Raw genomic sequence first — 23,700 nt, 5'->3', positions numbered from 1 at the left:
TATTGATTGTTGGTGGTAGTATAAAATATAACTTTAAGTTTCTGCAGAAAGTCCCGAGGATTTAAACTGTAGTTTCTTGAAAAATAACCCTTAATTATGATAGAAAATGTTATAAGGATCGTTTAGGCGGTTGAATCGCTTGATTCCGATTTACGGATCAAAAGTTATGGCCGTTTTACTAAAAGTGGTTCACGCGACAAAAACTGCTACGAATTACAAACTTTGAAAATAAAAAGGATGGACTTAAAATGTTAATAAATCATGAAATATTTACAGAGATTAAGAAATAGAGTTTATTAGCTGCCATAAAAAATTCAAGTAAGAATGTTGATTTTTCAATTTTATAAAAATGTCAGAGCCGCGGTCGCGCAGAGTACGAATGTCAAAACAACCCCCTGTTAGGAAACTGTCACTTCGGGATTTTCACCCCTGTTACCGGAAAACTATTTTTTAAATGATGTGTCCTAAATTTTTTCTAGATCGTGCACGTGAAAACAGTGCATCAATTGAGTTAACGGTTTGAGAGATATCAACGTTTTAGTGAAAGCCGGTTTGAATAGTAAAACTCCGTAGTTGCCCGAACTTTTGAAATACTTTTCACCTAATTAAATTCATTTTATTAAAATAGAACTTTTAGGATAAATATTAAAACCACTCAAGATGCTCCTCGAGGTAGTTTCGTATTAAAATATTAATTTTAAGATTTATTAAAAATGTTAGAGTGCAAGCCGCATAATAGTAATATTCGGTAAAATCAATTCTAGAAGACCGCTTTGACCGTCCGTTTCGACCAAGCAGTGATACTTATTTTGAGTCGGTCAAATAATGAAAGTTATGAAGTATTGAACTTATTAGAAATATAAGTTGGTGATGAGAGTAGGAATACTGATTAAGATTATGATGTTTGTTGATTAGAAAACCCGGAATAAGAGGAAGTCGGGGAAACATGTTGTTATGGATTAAAAAATAATATATATAATTTCTGTATTTAGTACTAAGGAACGTGAGCTTCAAGGCTCGATTTGACTGCTCTTGTGTTTCGTGACTCAATATGCCTTAACAAGATGCCTACGTACCTTGCTGATTGCCAAGGATCAAGTCAAAAACGTAGTTCTGATTTGTGGGGTGAGGCCCCTTATATAGATGTGGGAGTCCTTGAATTGGACTTGGTATAGGAGACTTGGTGGTCAAGTCTCTGAATTAGGATAGACTTAGGAGTCCTAGGAAGTAGGAAGCTGATTCCTTATCCTGTGAGGTCCCTTAGAGGCCAATCTACAAGGATTTACATCCCCACTAGGACTTATCTTAATAGATGTTTTTCTCTGTTACGACCGGTATCTTCGTGTAATATTATTTGTGGATTTGGTATAATTTTAAAGCCGAATGAAAATATATTCAATGATTCTACGTTTGTGTGAGTGCAAATTTCTGCATTATAAATTTGCTTTATGTAGTAAATGATTTTTCAAAGCAAGAGTTTATTTAATTTCTTTATTTTTAATTTATAAGGAATATTCTAAGCCTTGGAAAAATTTTCTTTTAAAAGGTATTTTGTTCACAAATTTTGAAAATGATTTTTATAAAGTCTCTAAAAATCCAAGTTATTTTATGGTATAAATTTTATAATTTTTGAACTTGTATTTTATTTTATAAAAATAAATGATTATAAATTTTAGTTGTCAAATTTAGCAAATTACAAGAAAGCCCTTGCATGCAAACCACCCTCTCATTCTTTTCAAGGACAAAGAGGACAATTCCAACCCCACTAACTCTTATTTCTCTAGCCAATTTCCTTCTTTACCCTTGCATGCAAAATGCACCAAGTATAAGTGGAGGGATAGACTTGTCAATTCTCCTTTCCACTCAAATTTTGTCAAATCAAATACCATAAAAACAAGCAAATGTCATGATCATTCTCATACTCCACCCACACCTCACTCTCTCCTCCCTCCCTTCTCCCTCCTCTCGGCTCTCCCCTCTCACTCTCGGCTAAAAGCCGAAACCCCCTCCCCATTTTTTTTTCTTCAATCCTCAACCAAGCTTCCACTCTTTACACAAGTAAATGTTACTTCCCATACCTTGATCACTCATATTTCAAAGAGTTTTAAGTAGAAAGTTTAAGTTTAAAGGTTGCATGTAAAAGTTTTAATGAAACTCAAAATACAACCTTGATTCTTGTGAGTTTAGGGTTGTTTTTGAGAGGACTACAAGGAATGGATAAGTGCCAAGTCTTGAGAAGGAAACTCTTGATGATTAAATGGCCATTCCCATCCATTTCATTCGGCCATGACCATATGGGAGCCGAATGAATGGTCCTTAAGATCATTCTTGTTTTATTTGTTCAATTTTTGCATATTTATGTGATAATGACTTGAATTTTGTGGTGAAAGTGTGATAAAACTCCTTGCATGCTAAGTGATCATCTAGGTATATCTTATGCTAGGCTTGCATGTCAATTTTATGATAGAACATATGTAGAAAATGTGTTGTTTTGGATTGAAAAACCCGAAGGCATGACCGGTCAGGATTCTATTTCGATCAGGTTGACCGGTCAGGATATCCAATTTTGACCGAATTATCCCCTTTTGGTTGCCCAGGTCGACTCCAATTCAGGCTCGAGGATTTCGATCAGGAATCCTTCATAATTTCTGGTCGAATTGGTCCCGGTCCTGGTCGAATTAAGGCCATTTTTTACCCCTAATCGACAGGGTTTCGACCTCAGGCCATTCGACCAGGATTTCTTCGTGTTTTCTGGTTGAACAGGTCAGGAATATATACATTTTTTATACACTTGGATTTGGGCCCTTAAACCTGGGCTGAATTTGTTGGGCTGATTTTTGGGCCTATTTTTTCAACAGGGCTTTGGCTTCATGGGCCTGATTTAACCCCTTCTCTTTTTCTTTTAAATATAGTGGGCCTTATCCCTGGGCCTCCAACTTTAATTATATAGGCCCTTTTTTGGTCTTGTTAAATTGGGCACATTTTCCACATGTCTTTTTAACTGGGCCCCTAGTTCTGGGCTTTTCAATTTAATTTGGGCTAATATTTTGGGCTCAAACTCAGGCCCATTGCTTTTAGCTGGGTTTTGGCTCAAATTTCTGACTTTCCAGAACTTCTATGGCTCTCTCTGGATTCTTCCAGAAATTTCCATAAATATCTATTTAATTTAAATTTTATTTCTGGATCCTTCCAGAACATTCTTTTCTTGGGCCCAAATGGACTTTTCTAGGCCCAACTAGCCTTCTTTGTGCCTATATAAGAGTGGGATGGGAGAGTGGAATCCTCACACCTCCCATTTCATCTCTCATTCCTCTTCCCAAATATCTTCTCTTCACACTTCTTTTCCTTTAGTTTTTTTTTTATTTTTATTTTGGCCACTCCTCCCTTCAAGACTTTCAGGTTTTCTAAGCTTCGCTAATGGCTGACAAGAATTCCGAGAGAGCGGCGAAGATAGCCTCGGCTTCAAAACGAGGTAAGGATATCGAGATCCATTCTTCGTACATATCTTTAATCGATATGATTAACACTAGGGGGGATGAATATCCCTCTACTGCACATCTCGATTCTTTTAATCATTGTAACACTTGGCACAACATTGATTTCGATAAACTAAATGCACGTTATAATGTCCTTCCTCCTCTTAGATTAGTTCCAGTTTCTGGTGGTGACCGTACTTACCACTGGAAACCCAACACTCTCTTTATTTATACAGATGCCCTTAATGCCGGGCTTAGTTTTCCTTTCTATCCTTTCATTCCTCATCTTTTAGCTGATTTAGAAATCAACCCATGTCAGCTTCCTCCAAACGCTTGGAGGAACATTTTATGTTTTATGGTCTGCTGCCTTAGGGAAGGTTTTTCCCTTTCTGTAGCTGTTTTTAGGAAGGTCTTTCAGTGCTATAATAGCTCTTCTAGTATTTGTGGTTGGGTCTATATTAAGCAAATGCCCAAAAGTAAACATATCTTTAACAGCGCCTCCATTCCTGATAACAATCAAAATTGGAGGAATAGTTTCGTTGGGTTACGTTGGGAGAATGGCGACTGGGGCACGCTCTTCCGATCTTCCTTCAGGAAGGTTGGTGATGGTAGCCTCAAATCCATTCACTTAACTCCTGAGGAAACTATTATTTATAACGGGCTTACTCAGGACGACGGCACTACTACCAGCTGGACTCTCTTAGAGGAGTTCTCCCTCATTCACATGGGACTATCCTCTGTTTCTCAAAAGGGTATTTTTCTTCCCTTCTCGACTTTATTTCATTTCATGCATTATTAACACCACTTATTTTGTTTTTTGCCTTGTTTTGCAGCTGCTAAGGAGATCAACAAGGACAATGTACCTCCCGTTGAAGAGACTGCTAGGATGAAAAAAGCTCGCCTTGCAGGCCTGGACACCCGAGGAAAGGCCACGGAGCCTAGCTTCTTGAGAAAACATAAGGAGCCTATGGGAGAGGCTTCAACTGAGGGAGCTGAGGGCCACAACGCTCCTATCACTGCTGCTATTCCTGCTGCTGCTGCTACAGGCGCCTTCCAGCCTCTCTGGGGATTCCGCCGAGGGGATACCGTGGTTTGATCCATGAAGCATGCTTGGGATTGGTCCTACCATGGCGTGACTCCCAAGGATTTTACTGACATGGTGGCCACCCCTGATCTTGAGAGGATAAAGCTCATGGGAGCTCAGTCTCTGGCTTCGGTATGCCTCTTCTTTTTTTGAACTTATCTTTCTTTCTTGTAGGATTCTCTTGCCTTATACTTTGTTAATTGCTTTATTTCAGTCTAACGCCTATTTTCAAGGCGCTGTGAGGTAAGCCGAGTCATGGAAGTGGGCTTCCGACAAGGCCGACAATGCCCTCATGAGGCAACAGAAGAAGTATGCTACTCTGGAGAAGAAGTTCAAACGCAAGGAGGAAGAACTCGAGGAGTCTAACACCGAACTGGTGGTACTTCGGGCGGAGAAGGACAAAGCTATAGATAACTACCTAGACTCGGAGGAGTTTGCTCAGTCCATGAGGATTAGGGATGACTCGGTCTTTCCCGGGTTTTTTAGGACTGGTTGGGACACGGCCCTTGGGACCGTGAACGAGGCTTGTCCTGATATTAACACGGCGGATTATGTCTGCCCTGATGACGAGGCTTTGCTACAGAGGTTTCGTACCCGAGTAGTTATCTCGGATCATGTTCCTCAGGATCCGCTCATTCCTCCTCCCGAGTCTTCTTCCAGGCCTGCTGAGGACGATAGCTCTTCCTCCTCCTCCGAGATGACAGAGACATCTAGCGAGAGCGGAGGGGACGATGATATGGATGCCGAGGGCACCTCAGCTCCTTAGAGCTTCTCCAGCCCTGCGTGGCTTGTTTTCTTTGTCTTATTCTCGAGACTTTATTTATCGAACTCTTGTAATATTTATCCGATTTACTTTATTTATCACAATTTATGCTTGCAATTCACACATTTGGTTTTCCCTGCATTCAAACATATTCTGAAAACTTCATGAATTTCCATAAATTGTTTGGGATTCATTCCTTACACAAGTCTTAATAATCTTCAAAATTAAACTAGAACATATAAATCCTAAGCAAGCAAAGCTTCAAGGTGCTTTTCAACCTACTCGCCTTCTTGACAAGTGAGAATCGTATCCAACTGCCCTACACATAGTAAACCTTCAGGTTTTGTGCATGCCAAGTTATCGGGACTTCAAAACCATTCATAGTCTCTAGCTTGTAGGTTCCTCTACCTTGAACATTCTTGACTCTGTACGGCCCTTCCCAATTCGGGGCAAGCTTCCCTTTTTATCCTACACCAGATGCTTCTATCTTCCTCAAGACTAGGTCACCTTATTTGAAAAACCTTTCTTTAACCCTTAGGTTGTAGTAGAATGAAGCCTTCTTCTGATACTCTACTATCTTTGCATTTGCCCCATCTCGCACTTCATCGATTAAGTCCAGAGCCAACCTTTGTCCTTCCTCATTTTCCTCAGTATTGAAAGCCTGAATCCTTGGAGAGGAATGTGATATCTCCACCGGAACTACTGCTTCTGCCCCATATGCCAACATGAATGGAGTTGCTCCAGTCGTGACTCTACAGGTAGTCCTGTAGGCCCATAATATTGGAAGTATTTCATCCACCCAATTATTTCTTGACTTTTTGATCCTCTTCTTTAGTCCATCCAGGATTATTCGATTTGCTACCTCCGCTTGCCCATTGGCTTGCGGGTGAGTCACAGAGGTGAACCGTAACTCAATCCCATTTTCTTCACAGTACTTCTTGAATTCCTCGTTGTTGAATTGTGTTCCATTGTCGGTGACTAGGATACGGGGAATTCCATACCGGCACATAATATTTTCCCACAGGAATTGTGCAACCTGCTTAGTTGTGATTTTGGCCAAGGGTTTGGCTTCAATCCACTTGGTGAAATAATCAATGGCTACAATCAGAAACTTTCTTTGTGCCGTGGCCATGGGGAAAGGCCCCAGAATATCCATTCCCCACATAGCAAAGAGGATGGGCGAGTTGATAGAGGTCAGCATCTCGGGAGGTTGTCTAACAACAAGCGCATGCTTCTGACAATGATCACACTTCTTCACATACTCTTTGGCATCAGCCATCATTTCTGGCTAATAGAAGCCTAAACGGGTTATTTTATGAGCCAAGGCCCTGCCCCCCAGGTGTTGCCCACAAATACCTTCATGCACTTCTTCAAGAGCCAAACGTGCCTCATCGGCCTGAGACACCTTAAGTAAGGAACCACGAAAGATCTTTTGTACAGAATCCCATCTATCAAAGAATACCTTAGCGCCCGAACAACTAACTTCCGTGCTTCAGTTGCATCGCTTGGCAACCAACCGGTTTGAATGTGGGTCTTAATGGGATCTATCCATGATGTCCCCAGGCCTATAGGAGCTACAAGCTTAACATCTATGCTTCGTGTCTTCAAAACACGGAAGTACACACTTCCTGAACTTTCTTCTATCTCGGATGAAGCAAACTTTGATAATGCATCTGCCTTAGCATTTTCCTCCCTTGGAATGTGCTCAACATGGCACTCATCGAATTGGGTCATCACAGCCTTTACTAGACGGACATACTTAACCATCGTATCATCCCTTGCCTCAAATTCTCCCTTTACCTGGGATATGATCAGCTTCGAGTCTCCACGGACCTTTAAGTTTTTGACTCTAAGCGTTCCAGCTAGGCCGAGACCAGCTATCAGAGCTTCATATTCTGCCTCATTGTTTGTGGTTGGGAAGTCTAGCTTCATAGCATACTCAATCAAGAACCCATCAGGGCTTTGTAAAACCAATCCTGCTCTACTGGAGTTTGTTTTTGATGCTCCATCAAAATAGAGAACCCAATATTCTTTCTCCTTATCATCCTCCTCTTTATCCCCATTATCGACTCCCTTGTCTTGAGGTATGGTATCTTCCTGCGCCCCGACTTCTTGGTTGGGGATGGTACACTCCACCATGAAGTCAGCTAGCACCTGGGCTTTTATTGCCGTTCGTGGCTTATATTTGAGATCGAACTCTCCCAGCTCTATTGCCCACTTAATCAATCTCCCACTTGCCTTAGGAGTGTGAATGATATTTCTCAGTGGCTGATTTGTTAGCACCTCAATTTGATGAGCCTGAAAGTAGGGACGCAGCCTTCTTGAAGCTATTACCAAGGCTAAAGCAAATTTCTCAATAGTTGAATAATTCAACTCAGCGCCATATAGAATTTTGCTTACATAGTATACGGGTTTCTGGATTTTCAATTCTTCCTTAACCAACACAGCGCTCAAAGCTCTTTCTTAAACGGCTAAGTGCAAGAATAAAACTTCATTCAAAGCTGGTTTGGCCAACAACGGGGCCTGGGCCATATACTTCTTTAACTCTTCGAATGCCTTCTGGTTTTCCTCCTTCCATACAAAGTCCTTGATGTTCTTTAGTGACTTGAAGAATGACAAGCACTTGTCTCCTGACTTGGAGATGAATCGTCCTAGTGTAGCAACCCTTCCTGTGAGTTTCTGAACATCCTTGACGGTCTTTGGTGGTTCCATGTCCAGAATTGCCTTTATTTTGTCAGGGTTAGCCTCTATCCCTCTCTTGGAGACCATCAATCTCAAAAATTTTCCAGATCCTACTCCGAAAGCACATTTTGTAGGATTTAACATCATCTTGTGGTACCTCAGGACCTCAAAAGCTTCCCTCAAATGGGTTATATGATCAGTCTTTGCTAGACTCTTGACTAACATGTCATCAACATAGACTTCCATAGTCTTACCAATAAGGTCCTTAAAAATTTTATTTACCAACCTTTGATAGGTGGCTTCTGCATTCTTAAGACCAAATGCCATAACAAGATAACAATAAACACCAAAGTCAGTGATGAATGATTCCTTTGGAATGTCGTCCTTGTGCATCTTAATCTGAATGTATCCGCTAAATCCATCCATGAAACTCAGCATCTCATGCCCAGCAGTGGCATCAATCAAAGTATCAATCCTTGGCAACGGAAAACAGTCTTTAGGGCATGCATCATTCAGATCAGTGAAATCTATACACATCCTCCACTTTCCATTAGCCTTCTTCACCATTACAGGGTTTGCTAACCATTCCGGAAATTGAATCTCCTCAATGAAACCAGCCTTTAAGAGCTTTTCTACTTCCTGTTTTATAGCCTCTTGTCTTTCCGGGGCAAAGTTTCTTTTCTTTTGTTTCACTGTCTTCCTGCTTGGATCCACGTTTCACTTATGAGTAATCAGCTCCGGGTCTATGCCTGGCATATCAGCTGCTGACCATGCGAACACATCACTATTTTCTTGCAAAAATTTCACCAACTTCCCTCTAAGGGGCTCCCCTAATATGGCTCCAATGAAAGTCATCCTCTCAGGATTCTCGGGGTCTAATGGAATTGAAACCAAGTCTTCTGCCGACTTTCCTCTCTTCTCATCATTTTCTCGGACATCCATATCTTCAATAGGAAGAATCTGCCCCCCGACTCCATCTACCCTCAAAGAGGCCACGTAACAGCTTCTAGCCATTTTTTGATCTCCTCTCTCCTCTCTAATCTCATTCCGGGTGTGAAACTTCATAACTGAATGGTAGGAAGAAGGGACTGCCTTGAAGGCATGTATCCCTGTTCTCCCCATGATAGCATTATAAGTTGAACTAGCCTTTACTACCACAAAGTCCAACATCTGCGTTGCTTGCCTTGGTTCCTGACCTATGGTGGTTGGCAACTTGATTATCCCTTTCACAGGACATTCTACTCCTGCAAATCCATATATCGGCATATCGGTTGATGTCAACTGAGAGTCATTATACCCCATCCTTAGAAAGGCGTCATGGAGTAAGATATCCACTGAAGCACCGTTATCCACAAGGACCCTCTTGATCGGGCTATTTCCTATTACCGGTGTTATGACCAGCGGGTCGTCATGAGGAAACTTCATACCCTCTAGGTCAGAATCATCAAAAGCCAATGTTACTCCTTTCCTGGCCCTCTTCGGGGCTTCTCCAACAATATGCATAACCTCTCTAGTATATGCCTTTTTGGAATTTTTGGATAATCCAACAGCAGTTGGACCTCCAAAGATCGTGTTTATCACAGGCCCTCGAGGTCGCGACCCTCCATAAATTGTGTTTATAACTGGTCCTCTAGGCTGGGGATTTCGCCCCTGATCGTCTTGGTCCCTCCTACGATCCTCAAAGTTCTTCCTTCCATTATTATTCCCGTCCCCTCCTTCTCCAGTGTATTTGTTCAATCTTCCTTTTCGAATGAGGAACTCAATTTCATCTTTCAGCTGCCTACACTCATCGGTGTCGTGACCAACATCTTTGTGAAATCTGCAATACTTGCTCTTGTCTAGCTTGGCAGGATCAGCCTTCAGGGGCTTAGGCCAACGAATATCTCGATCTTTCTCGATTTCCATCAAGATCTGGCTTCTAGGAGCATTCAGCTTAGCGTATTCGGTGAACTTTTGCCCAGGTCCTCCCTTCTTGGGGGTTGAATCAGGGTTTTGCTCGGTTCTAGGATACTTGTCCTTAGCGATATACTCCAGATCAGTTCTTCCCTTCTTGCCTCTAGTGGGCTCATTACTTACTACGGTCTTCCTCATGCTTTCTTCAACTTTAATATACTTCATTGCCCTATCCTGGAGCTGCAAAATGCTTTCAGGGGGAACGTTTGGCCAAGGACATCTTGAAAAACTCATCCCTAGTTCCTTGTTGCAGTGCTATCATGGCTACCTTATCATCAAGATCTGGGACTTTTAAAGCCTCCTTTGTGAAACGATTCAGGTAATCTCTCAAGGATTCCTTTGTCCCCTGCACAATGCTCATGAGAGATGCAGAACTTTTCTCATGAACTCTCCCACTGATGAATTGCTTAATAAAAGCCTGGCTTAATTCTCTGAACGACCCAATAGAGTTTGGGGGCAAGCGACTGTACCACCTTTGAGCCATACCCGACAGGGTTTGAGGGAAGGCCCGACACTTTATAACATCATTCACGGGTTGCAACAACAGTGCATTAGAGAATGTTCTAACATGATTAGCGGGGTCACCCGTGCCATTATAGGCTTTGATAGTTGGTATCTTGAACTTCCTTGAGATATGGGTATTCATTATTCCTTCAGTGAAGGTTGGAGTAGGATCATCAGGATCTCCAAGGGGAAGAAGATTGCTCGGGTCAGCCCTCGGGACAACAACCCTTCTCTACACCGGACCGTCCAGGTCTATGATGGGAGGATGATTTCTCCCTCTAAGAGGTGCTTGGGGTCTGGTTGTCTGGTGCGCCTCCAAGTCGCGCCTCAGCCTTTGAATCTCAGCCTCATGAGCCCTGATTCTTTCCTGCACTTCTTGGGGATTTGCCCATTGGGTGCTTTGAGGGCGTTGGCCTCCAACAGCCATCGGCTCTTTGCTTGCACGCCTCCTTCTTGGGACCACTTCATCATCTGAAGATTCGGAATCTCTCTCAGTGTAAGGACTAGAAAATTCCCGATCCTCCGGGATAGGAGCCAAACCTCGTATATAGGGGGGCAATTGCCCTCGTGCTTCACTTTGCCCAGCATGTCCACTTCTTTAAATAGTCGGGGGAGTCGTCCCTTGTGGCTGAGGTTGAGTTGCCCCTATATGGGCTTCCGCTTGAGTAGATGCATAAGTTGAGTGGGGAGGTATCTCCACGGTTGACGAAATCACCTGGGTTGTCCCCGATGGTGTTCCTTCCTCCAGAGCTCTAATTGTTCTCCGTGTTATCGCCATGGTTATTGTTGTGCTTTCCCACATACGGCGCCAAATGTTATGGATTAAAAACTAATATATATAATTGCTGTATTTAGTACTAAGGAACATGAGCTTCAAGGCTCGATTTGACTGCTCTTGTATTTCGTGACTCAATCTGCCTTAACAAGATGCCTACGTACCTTGCTGATTGCCAAGGATCAAGTTAAAAACGTAGTTCTGATTTGTGGGGTGAGGCCCCTTTTATAGATGTGGGAGTCCTTGAATTGGACTTGGTATAGGAGACTTGGTGGTCAAGTCTCTGAATTAGGATAGACTTAGGAGTCCTAGGAAGTAGGAAGCTGATTCCTTATCCTGTGAGGTCCCTTGGAGGCCAATCTACAAGGATTTACATCCCCACTAGGACTTATCTTAATAGCTGTTTTTCTCTGTTACGACCGTTATCTTCGTGTAATATTATTTGTGGATTTGGTATAATTTTAAAGCCAAATGAAAATATTCAATGATTGTACGTTTGTGTGAGTGCAAATTTCTGCATTATAAATTTGCTTTATGTAGTTAATGATTTTTCAAAGTAAGAGTTTATTTAATTTCTTTATTTTTGATTTATAAGGAATATTCTAAGCCTTGAAATTTTTTTCTTTTAAAAGGTATTTTGTTCACAAATTTTGAAAATGATTATTATAAATCTCTAAAAATCCAAGTTATTTTATGGTATAAATTTTATAATTTTTGAACTTGTATTTTATTTTATAAAAATAAATCATTATAAATTTTAGTTGTCATATTTAGCAAATTACAAGAAAGCCCTTGCATGCAAACCACCCTCTCATTCTTTTCAAGGACAAAGAGGACAATTCCAACCCCACTAACTCTTATTTCTCTAGCCAATTTCCTTCTTTACCCTTGCATGCAAAATGCACCAAGTATAAGTGGAGGGACAGACTTGTCAATTCTCCTTTCCACTCAAATTTTGTCAAATCAAATACCATAAAAACAAGCAAATGTCATGATCATTCTCATACTCCACCCACACCTCACTCTCTCTTCCCTCCCTTCTCCCTTCTCCCTCCTCTCAGCTCTCCCCTCTCACTCTCGGCTAAAAGCCGAAACCCCCTCCCCATTTTTTTCTCTTCAATCCTCAACCAAGCTTCCACTCTTTACACAAGTAAATGTTACTTCCCATACCATGATCACTCATATTTCAAAGAGTTTTGAGTAGAAAGTTTAAGTTTAAAGGTTGCATGTAAAAGTTTTAACGAAACTCAAAATACAACCTTGATTCTTGTGAGTTTAGGGTTGTTTTTGAGAGGACTACACGGAATGGATAAGTGCCAAGTCTTGAGAAGGAAACTCTTGATGATTAAATGACCATTCCCATCCATTTCATTCGGCCATGACCATATGGGAGCCGAATGAATGGTCCTTGAGATCATTCTTGTTGTTTTGTTCAATTTTTGCATAGTTATATGATAATGACTTGAATTTTGTGGTGAAAGTGTGATAAAACTCCTTGCATTCTAAGTGATTATCTAGGTATATCTTATGCTAGGCTTGCATGTCAATTTTATGATAGAACATATGTAGAAAATGTGTTGTTTTTGATTGAAAAACCCGAAGCCATGCATGCATGTGGATTTCTCTTAGAATGTTGTAAGATTTTGATCATTTAGAAAGATTTTGTTAGTGAGCCTTAATTTCAGTAGGAATAATGTGTTAATATTGATTTATGCTTCTTGTTGCATGGTAATAATTCGTGGTTATCTTTTATAAAATGCATATCTTGTGGTTTCAAAGACTTAATGATTGGTGAGTTGAGAAATGTGATCTCTTTTGTTTTGCCATAATTGTACCTTAGGTAAGGATGATCTCACCCAAGGTTATTTTGAGAATAAGGGAGTTAGTTCAGTAGATTACCATGTATAAGTCTTGGTTTAAGTATTGAGTTGTTGTTAGTTGAGTTTGTCAAGTCAAAACCTTGGAAAATGAGAGTTATAGTTTCTGCAGAAAAAAATCAGTTTAGCACCCTGAGGTTTAGAGTAAGTTTTGACCATGTCATTGATGTGAAATTTGAGGCCCAAGCTACCAGAAGTTAGTATTGGGAGTATATAAAAGGTTTTAGGAGTTGGTTGGAGGTTTGCATGTCTTTTGGTTAGGTGCACAAGTAGAATAACAAAATCTGTCCAGCAGGGGACAGTTTTGTTGCAACTGAGAAATAGGAAGATTTGACCATGTCATGGGTAGGCCCTCATTAGGCCCTGTTGGGCCTTAGTTAGAGGGAGTGTCAGAGAAGTTTTTCCAACCATAGTTCATAGGATATGAGTTAGAACCATGTGTCACAAGTTAATTCAAGGAAGGGCGTTTTCTGCCCAGAAAAACATGGGAACCTTGGACTTTTAACTTAGGCCCAAGAAGGCCCAAGCCAGGCCCTTGAGCCACATCAAGTTTGTGAGATGCCCTTAGGTCAGGAGAGTCTTGTGTAAATGTTTTGAAGGAAAACTTGTAGTTTAAGAGTGCCTAATGCACTCAAGAAACTATAGTTGTCATTCTGAAATTTGCACCAGTGAGCGCTTTCACTTATCACATAGTTTTAGAACACTTAGAAGTGAGTATTAGGTCGACCACCATAGTTGTAAGATGGTATAAGGTCAGTAGAGCTAAAGGCACAAGTGGGGGTCAATAGGTTTTGGATAATTTAGGAAAGGCACATCAAGTTAGGAAGCCAAAATTAGAAGACCATGTCTAGTTTAGCGACCGAGTGACTTAAGTGATGAGTCGAGATCATCCAAGCCTAGTGTTGCATTATGGTATATATGGTGTTATTTGGTGTTAATATATGATATGTGAATATGTGGCTATGTGTGTACTTTTGTAATTTAAAGGAGAATATAAAATTAAGTGCGTATAGGCCTAAGTGCCATCCGTGTTTAATTTCAAGTTGTAAATAGGTTAAGATGGTAAGAATATATTATAATGAGGATTATTATTATTATGTAGGATCTCGAGACGAGGGAAAACTTGACATAAAGGTCGAGTGAAGCTCCAGTTGCTCCTACCAGTCAGACCAGACCAGCCTTTCTAAAGGCAAGTGATTCAACTTGACCTTCGTATTTACTATAAACAGTTCATATATATATTGGTGCAATTATCCTGAGTCATTTGATATGTTTTAAATCAAGCGTATCTTTCGTTTATCTTTGAATTATATAGAAATGCCATGAACCCTCGAGAATGTATTGCAAGTAGTTCAAAAGCCTTTTCAGGATAGTTAAATGCCATGATAAAATAAAGAGTTGATATATTACTTGATTGATCCTCTTGATTAACATGCTGATGATTCCTACGTATTGATATCTCATCCTGATACTTGAATCCTTATAGAACCTTACCTTGAACCCTGAAAGTCAGAAACTTATCAAAATGGTCCCTCATTGATTGATACCCCTCTTTCTTATCCTAAAGCTTGACAACTCTGATATATCCTAAGCTAAAGAATCATTTCTTCATACCTCAACACCCATAGTATTCATGAAGTTTATCTTCTTGATGATCCAACACCTGTACCTTGACGAGAAACCATTGTTTTAAGCCCAGTTTGGCATTACCCCTTTATATTATCCATTAGTCTCACTAAATTTTCCTGTCCAAGTTCTGACATATGAAAACCTTTTGGAGTAAAATTTTGTAAATCATGGCCCTGAGATTTAGTACCATATTTTTCGTGCTTCGAGTTGATCTATAATCCCTTAATAAAAATGTTTACTGTTAAAAGAGATTTTGTTATAATTCGGCATCAGTTTTTGAAATAAATAGAATATGGGTTTTCAGTCCCAAAGGGGGATAAATGTTTTCCTTGAATAGTGGATCTGGACTGAGACGCGAGTCCTTTCCACACTTATATTAGGCTTAAAAGTTGCCTAGGGATTCCCATTAATGTTTTAGAACCCAGCGAGGTTCGGGATTACTTCGCGGCTGATCACCGGCTGTAATCCGTAGCGTCATAAAATGATTTTGATTAAGACATGATTTTAAAATTGTTTTGATATAAGCAAAATGATGCCATCTCACATAGTTTTATCTCTCGTTACCTTTGGTTATGTCTTTCCATTATCATTCTTTAATGTATATCCTGATTTATATTTTGTGTCGTACTGTTAGCACTTGTTGAGCATTTGGCTCACTCCTTGCTTTACCCTGATATTACAGCTAGCAGCTATGGTTAGATTCAAGCAGACTGCCCGTAAGACCTGTGATGCTGATGCTTATGTTCGAGCTCAGGTAGAATAAGTGATAATAGTTTGTGTGAGGACTCGGTATTTATAATCAGTTGTAATAGATGGTAGTGTTGGGCTGTTCCAAACCCTAAACTGTAAGATCTTGGATTTAGTTGTGTTATCTCTTTTAAAATTTTGTAATAGCTATATTTAATTTGCTGTTTAAGTTGGGGGCGTGACAGGTTTTGGTATCAGAGCTACGGTTTTGAGTCCCTGGACAGCCCAAATAGGTTATAGGATATGTGTGTAGGTTATAGATAATATGCGAGAGAGTAGGTTAAGTAAATTATTATTAATACTCCTTTTATTGGTTGTCAGCAAAGGGTGCATTCCTCGTCATCCTCTGGGTCGGACGACACTATTGCTTTCTCCGTGTATGCTGAGTTGAGGCGCGAGTTCGACATGCTTCAGGGCAAGTACGACCGACTGATAGACCGACTGAAGAACGTGTATCCGGACAGCCAAAACATGAAGGGAAGCCCAAGGAGCAGATGACTGCGAGACTTGAGACCTTGGTTCAGTACATCAATAATAAGCTTGAGGAGATGCCAGCGCACCGGGACCGTACCAGCCAGTATGTCATTCAGATGGTGGCGGATGAGCTCCAGAGCATTGTGAAGATGCTTCGAGAGGAAAAGACTACCAAGCCCCGTTCAGATGGAGTGGTGCCTTAGTTCTTTCCATTTACCTTTCATGTTGTTGTACTATCAGACTCTATGGAATCCCCAGTTGTTTCCTTTAAATAAGCCTGTTATTCCTAGAATCAGACTTTGTCCTAATCCTATGTATTGTGACCTTTAAAATTTCAATAATTATGTTCTATTGTTCCATTTGCTCTCAACTGTTATTTTACGTTTTTATATGCATCATCATATCTGCTTAATTTGGAAACTTGACCCCATATGTAAATAAGAATTCCATGCCATACCCTCGAATAATTTTATCATTCATATCTGTTTTGACATAACTTTTATTTCAGGATTATGCCTCCCAAAAAGAAGAACCCAACAACCACATCCACCACAGACCCAGACATTCTTCGATTACTGGAAACCTTGCAACAACAAACCAATGCTATAGCTCAACAATAACTAACTCTTCAACAACGAATTGAAAACCAAGATAACCGTGAGCCACACCAACCACCTGAACCACCAGTACCACCTAGACAAATTGTCACTTTCAAGGCTTTTCAGAATGTGAATCCACCTGCATTTCATGATACCATTGATCCAGTGATAGCTAAAACATGGATCAAAGAGATGGAAAGGGCTTTTGAGTTGGTACAGTTAGGAGACGATCAGAAGGCGCCGTATGCTACTTACTTCTTGAAGGGAGAAGTCATCTATTGGTGGGAATCAGTAAAAGCTATGGAAGTCACTCAGCAGGTTTCTTGGGAGAGATTTAAGAAGTTATTTCTGGACAAGTATTACCCTAAGTACATGCAGAATCAGATGGAGCTAAAATTTCTTGAGTTGAAGCAAGGGAACATGACTGTATTGGAGTATGAGAAGAAGTTCACTGAGTTGTCAAGATTTGTGACAAAGTATACCAGCACTGAGGAAGAAAAAGCAAAGAAATTTCAGCAAGGATTGGAGCCTTGGATCAGAGATAGGGTGGCTATGTTTGAGCTTGAAACTTATGCGGGAGTAGTACAGAAAGCTGCTCTGATTGAGAATAATGGGATGCAGTCAAGGAAAGAGAGGGATAACAAAAAAAGGAAGGTTCCATTTTATGGAGAAAAGTCTGAAGCAGAAAGTTTACAAGATCGGAATGTAAAGAGGATTGGTTTCCAAAAGGGCGGAAATTTTCAAAAGAAAGGAAATTTGGGTAAAAGGCAAGAATCGAAGGGGAACAATCAGGCAAGCCAAGGGAAAGTTGGAGAAAACAGGTTCCAGAGGCCAGAATGCAAGCACTGCGGAAGAAGGCACCCCCGAGTGTGTAATAAGCTGAGCATGACATGCTACAGGTGCAATTAGAAGGGACATTTGGCGAATGAGTGCAAGATGCCGAAGCCAGGAGTTACGTGCTATAAGTGTGGGAAGACTGGACACATAGCTAGGGAGTGCAAGGCAACCGGACCAGTCAAAGCTTTAATGAACGTGGCAAGTACCAGTGCAAGCATGCCAGCAGAGGTATTGGCATTACCTCCACCACCTACACCAACCCCGCAAGCAACAGCAAGGACATTTGATCTAAAGATGAAGGATGCTGTTCAGAATTCTGAGGTGATAGCAGGTACACTTTTACTCAATAATGTCAAAGCTAAAGTATTGATTGATTCGGGAGCAACAAGATCTTTCATATCAGAATCTTTTGTTGATAAGCTTCAATGTGAGAAAATGATTATGAGTGAGGTAGTAAATGTGGTAATTGCGAACCAAGAGAAGATTCCTGTGAATCAATTTTGTCCAAAGTGTGAGATTGATATTTCGGGGTATAAGTTTTCAGCCGACTTGATACTCTTCAAGTTGGGAGAGTTTGATATAATTTTAGGAATGGATTGGTTAGGAGAGAATAGTGCTCAGATTAATTGTAAGACCAAGAGAGTGTATTTAAAGACGAAGAGTGGAGAGAAGGTAGTATTTAAGGGGCAGAGGCAAGAGCAACTATTTCTTACAATTGTTCAAGCTAAGAAGCTATTTAGAAAAGGTTATGAGTCGTTCCTAGCTTATGTAGTGGATTCGGAAAAAGGCAGCCCCAGCATGGAAGATATCCCTGTAGTTAACGAGTTCCCGGATGTGTTTCCCGACGAACTACCAGGCTTACCACCAGATCGACAAATCGAGTTCGAAATCAACCTTGCTCCAGTCACAGAACCAGTTTCAAAGGCCCCGTATAGGATGGCACCAACAGAAATGAAAGAGTTGGCGAGCCAGCTACAAGAATTATTGGATAAAGGAGTGATACGACCAAGTACGTCGCCATGGGGAGCACCTGTTCTGTTTGTAAAGAAGAAAGATGGGAGTCTGCGTCTATGCATAGATTACCGGGAGTTGAATAAGGTGACGATCAAGAACCGCTACCCGATACCAAGGATAGATGACCTTTTTGATCGGTTGAAGGGAGCAAAATGCTTTTCGAAGATTGATTTGAGATCGGGATACCATCAATTAAAGATCAAAGAAGAAGATGTTTCCAAGACCGCATTCAGGACCAGATATGGGCATTATGAATTCCTAGTAATGCCGTTTGGATTGACCAACGCTCCGGCCGCATTTATGGATCTGATGAATCGGGTATTTAAGAAGTATTTGGACAAATTTGCCGTGGTATTTATTGATGACATCCTTATTTATTCTAAGTCGGAAGAAGAACATAAGTAGCACCTCTGGATAGCATTGGAGATACTCCGACAAGAGAAGTTGTATGCCAAGTTTACCAAATGTGAGTTTTGGTTAAAGGAAGTTCAATTTTTGGGGCATGTCATTGGAAATGAGGGAGTTAAAGTGGATCCGGCAAAGATTGAGGCAGTTATGAGTTGGGAGAGGCCAAAGACTCCTACGAAAGTGCAAAGTTTTCTAGGATTGGACGGATACTATAGAAGATTCGTCAAGGATTTCTAGAAGATCGCCACGCCATTGACCAAGTTAACCAGAAAGAATCAAAAGTTTGAATGGAGTGCAGAATGTGAAGATAGCTTTTAAGAGTTGAAGCAGAAGTTGGTAACAGCTCCGGTGTTGGTACTTCCAGATGATCAAGGGAACTTTGTAATATTCAGCGACGCTTCACATAAGGGTTTGGGTTGTGTGTTGATGCAACACAGTAAAGTGATCGCATATGCGTCAAGAAAGTTGAAACCGCATGAGTTAAAGTACCCGACACATGACTTGGAACTAGCCGCCATAGTGTTCGCACTTAAGATTTGGAGACATTACCTCTACGGAGAGAAGTGTGAAATCTACACGGATCACAAGAGTTTAAAGTACATTTTTACTCAGAAAGAGCTCAATATGAGGCAGAGGAGATGGCTGGAATTGATCAAGGACTATGACTGTTCGATAAATTACCATCCTGGAAAGGCGAATGTAGTGGCCGATGCTCTGAGTAGGAAGGAGAGACTGAATATGATGATAACATCAAAAGAGTTATCTGAAGAAATCGAAAGATTGGAATTGGAACTTTGTGCTTATGGAAAAGTCGAGGAAGTTTGTTGTGCAATGACCTTTCAGCCAACACTAGTGGAAAAGATAAAGAAGTGTCAAGAAGAAGTAATAGAGAAAGAGAAGAATCAGTTATCTGGAGAGGAGATTAATACTCAAAGGGATGAGCAAGGGATACTAAGGTTTTCATCCAGAATATGGATTCCTCATGTACTTGAATTAAAGAATGATTTCCTCCATGAAGCCCACAATTCGAAATTTTCAATCCACCCAGGAAGCACCAAGATGTATCGAGACTTGAAGAAGAACTTTTGGTGGCCAAATATGAAGCGAGACGTGGCAGAATGGGTTGCGAAGTGCTATACTTGTCAGAAAGTGAAGGCAGAACATCAACGACTAAGCGGATTAATTCAGCCCTTAAAGATTCCAGAATGGAAATGGGAAAATATCGCTATGGAATTTATAGCAGGACTACCACGAACGAAATCCGGGCATGACGCAATATGGGTTATAATTGATCGTCTTACGAAGTCGGCGCATTTCCTTCCAATAAACGAGAAGTCGTCACTGGACAAGTTGGTACATCTGTATGTGCGCGAAATCATACTGAGGCGTGGAGTACCCGTATCAATAGTTTCAGACAGAGATCCCCGCTTTAACTCGAGATTCTGGAAGCAATTTCAGGAATGTCTTGGCACGAAGTTGAATATGAGCACGGCATACCACCCGCAGACTGATGGCCAGAGTGAAAGGATAATTCAAACAATAGAAGACATATTGCGCAGTTGTGCAATCGATTTTGCAGGAAGTTGGGACGACCACTGGTCGTTGATTGAATTCTCTTATAACAACAGCTATCATTCCAGTATCGGCATGCCACCATACGAAGCTTTGTACGGGCGAAAATGTAGATCACCAACAAGTTAGGATGAAGTAGGAGAAGGAAGAATTCTCGGCTCGGAATTGGTACAACAGTTGTATGACTCGGTCAAGTTAATTCAGAAAAGGTTGCTTGCTGCTCAAGATAGACAGAGGAAGTATGCGGATCCAGCGCGTAAGGATGTTCAATTCCAAATTGGCGAAGCTGTGTTGCTGAAGGTGTCACCTAGAAAAGGGTTGATGAGATTTGGCAAGAAAGGGAAGTTAGCACCTAGATACATAGGTCCTTTTGAGATTTTGAGTCAAGTAGGAAAGGTGGCCTACGAGTTGGCCTTACCACCTCAGTATCAGCATGTGCATAATGTGTTCCATATGTCGCTGTTTAAGAAGTACAATCCTGACGCTAGCCATGTGATAGAGTATGAACCTGTAGAAATTCAGGTAGACCTGTCATTTGTGGAGCAACTGGTTAAAATACTCGACTGGCAAGTAAAGAGTCTTAGGAATAAATCGGTAAAGATAGTAAAAGTGCTTTGGAGGAACCCTAAGGTCGAAAAATCAACTTGGGAGTTAGAGTCTGATATGCGTTCCCGGTATCCTCATCCGTTCTCTTAGATTCTGGGGACAGAATCCCTTAAGGGGGAGAGGATGTTACGACCGGTATCTTCGTGTAATATTATTTGTGGATTTGGTATAATTTAAAGCCGAATGAAAATATATTCAATTATTGTACGTTTGTGTGAGTGCAAATTTCTGCATTATAAATTTGCTTTATGTAGTAAATGATTTTTCAAAGCAAGAGTTTATTTAATTTCTTTATTTTTGATTTATAAGGATTATTCTAAGCCTTGGAAAAATTTTCTTTTAAAAGGTATTTTGTTCACAAATTTTGAAAATAATTTTTATAAAGTCTCTAAAAATCCAAGTTATTTTATGGTATAAATTTTATAATTTTTGAACTTGTATTTTATTTTATAAAAATAAATGATTATAAATTTTAGTTGTCAAATTTAGCAAATTACAAGAAAGCCCTTGCATGCAAACCACCCTCTCATTCTTTTCAAGGACAAAGAGGACAATTCCAACCCCACTAACTCTTATTTCTCTAGCCAATTTCCTTCTTTACCCTTGCATGCAAAATGCACCAAGTATAAGTGGAGGGATAGACTTGTCAATTCTCCTTTCCACTCAAATTTTGTCAAATCAAATACCATAAAAACAAGCAAATGTCATTATCATTCTCATACTCCACCCACACCTCACTCTCTCCTCCCTCCCTTCTCCCTTCTCCCTCCTCTCGGCTCTCCCCTCTCACTCTCGGCTAAAAGCCGAAACCCCCTCCCCATTTTTTTTTCTTCAATCCTCAACCAAGCTTCCACTCTTTACACAAGTAAATGTTACTTCCCATACCATGATCACTCATATTTCAAAGAGTTTTGAGTAGAAAGTTTAAGTTTAAAGGTTGCATGTAAAAGTTTTAATGAAACTCAAAATACAACCTTGATTCTTGTGAGTTTAGGGTTGTTTTTGAGAGGACTACAAGGAATGGATAAGTGCCAAGTCTTGAGAAGGAAACTCTTGATGATTAAATGGCCATTCCCATCCATTTCATTCGGCCATGACCATATGGGAGCCGAATGAATGGTCCTTGAGATCATTCTTGTTGTTTTGTTCAATTTTTGCATATTTATGTGATAATGACTTGAATTTTGTGGTGAAAGTGTGATCAAACTCCTTGCATGCTAAGTGATCATCTAGGTATATCTTATGCTAGGCTTGCATATCAATTTTATGATAGAACATATGTAGAAAATGTGTTGTTTTGGATTGAAAAACCCGAATGCATGCATGCATGTGGATTTCTCTTAGAATGTTGTAAGATTTTGATCATTTGGAAAGATTTTGTTAGTGAGCCTTAATTTCAGTAGGAATAATGTGTTAATATTGATTTATGCTTCTTGTTGCATGGTAATAATTCATGGTCTTTTATAAAATGCATATCTTGTGGTTTCAAAAACTAAATGATTGGTGAGTTGAGAAATGTGATCTCTTTTATTTTGCCATAATTGTACCTTAGGTAAGGATGATCTCACCCAAGGTTATTTTGAGAATAAGGGAGTTAGTTCATTAGATTACCATGTATAAGTCTTGGTTTAAGTATTGAGTTGTTGTTAGTCGAGTTTGTCAAGTCAAAACCTTGGAAAATGAGAGTTATAGTTTCTGCAGAAAAAAATCAGTTTAGCACCCTGAGGTTTAGAGTAAGTTTTGACCATGTCATTGATGTGAACTTTGAGGCCCAAGTTACCAGAAGTTAGTATTGGGAGTATATAAAAGGTTTTAGAAGTTGGTTGGAGGTTTGCATGTCTTTTGGTTAGGTGCACAAGTAGAATAACAAAATCTGTCCAGCAGGGGACAGTTTTGTTGCAACTTAGAAATAGGAAGATTTGACCATGTCATGGGTAGGCCCTCATTAGGCCCTGTTGGGCCTTAGTTAGAGGGAATGTCAGAGAAGTTTTTCCAACCATAGTTCATAGGATATGAGTTAGAACCATGTGTCACAAGTTAATTCAAGTCTGAAATTTGCACCAGTGAGCGCTTTCACTTATCACATAGTTTTAGAACACTTAGAAGTGAGTATTAGGTCGACCACCATAGTTGTAAGATGGTATAAGGTCAGTAGAGCTAAAGTCACAAGTGAGGGTCAATAGGTTTTGGATAATTTAGGAAAGGCACATTAAGTTAGGAAGCCAAAATTAGAAGACCATGTCTAGTTTAACGACCAAGTGACTTAAGTGGTGAGTCGAGATCATCCAAGCCTAGTGTTGCATTATGGTATATATGGTGTTATTTGGTGTTAATATATGATATGTGAATATGTGGCTATGTGTGTACTTTTGTAATTTAAAGGTGAATATAAAATTAAGTGCGTATAGGCCTAAGTGCCATCCGTGTTTAATTTCAAGTTGTAAATAGGTTAAGATGGTAAGAATATATTATAATGAGGATTATTATTATTATGTAGGATCTCGAGACGAGGGAAAACTTGCCATAAAGGTCGAGTGAAGCTCCAGTTGCTCCTACCAGTCAGACCAGACCAGCCTTTCTCAAGGCAAGTGATTCAACTTGACCTTCGTATTTACTATAAACAGTTCATATATATATTGGTGCAATTATCCTGAGTCATTTGATATGTTTTAAATCAAGCGTATCTTTCGTTTATCTTTG

Source organism: Apium graveolens, chromosome 6 (genome assembly GCF_009905375.1).
Source record: "Apium graveolens cultivar Ventura chromosome 6, ASM990537v1, whole genome shotgun sequence".
Lineage (NCBI taxonomy): Eukaryota > Viridiplantae > Streptophyta > Magnoliopsida > Apiales > Apiaceae > Apium > Apium graveolens.
This window is presented reverse-complemented; position numbering follows the sequence as displayed.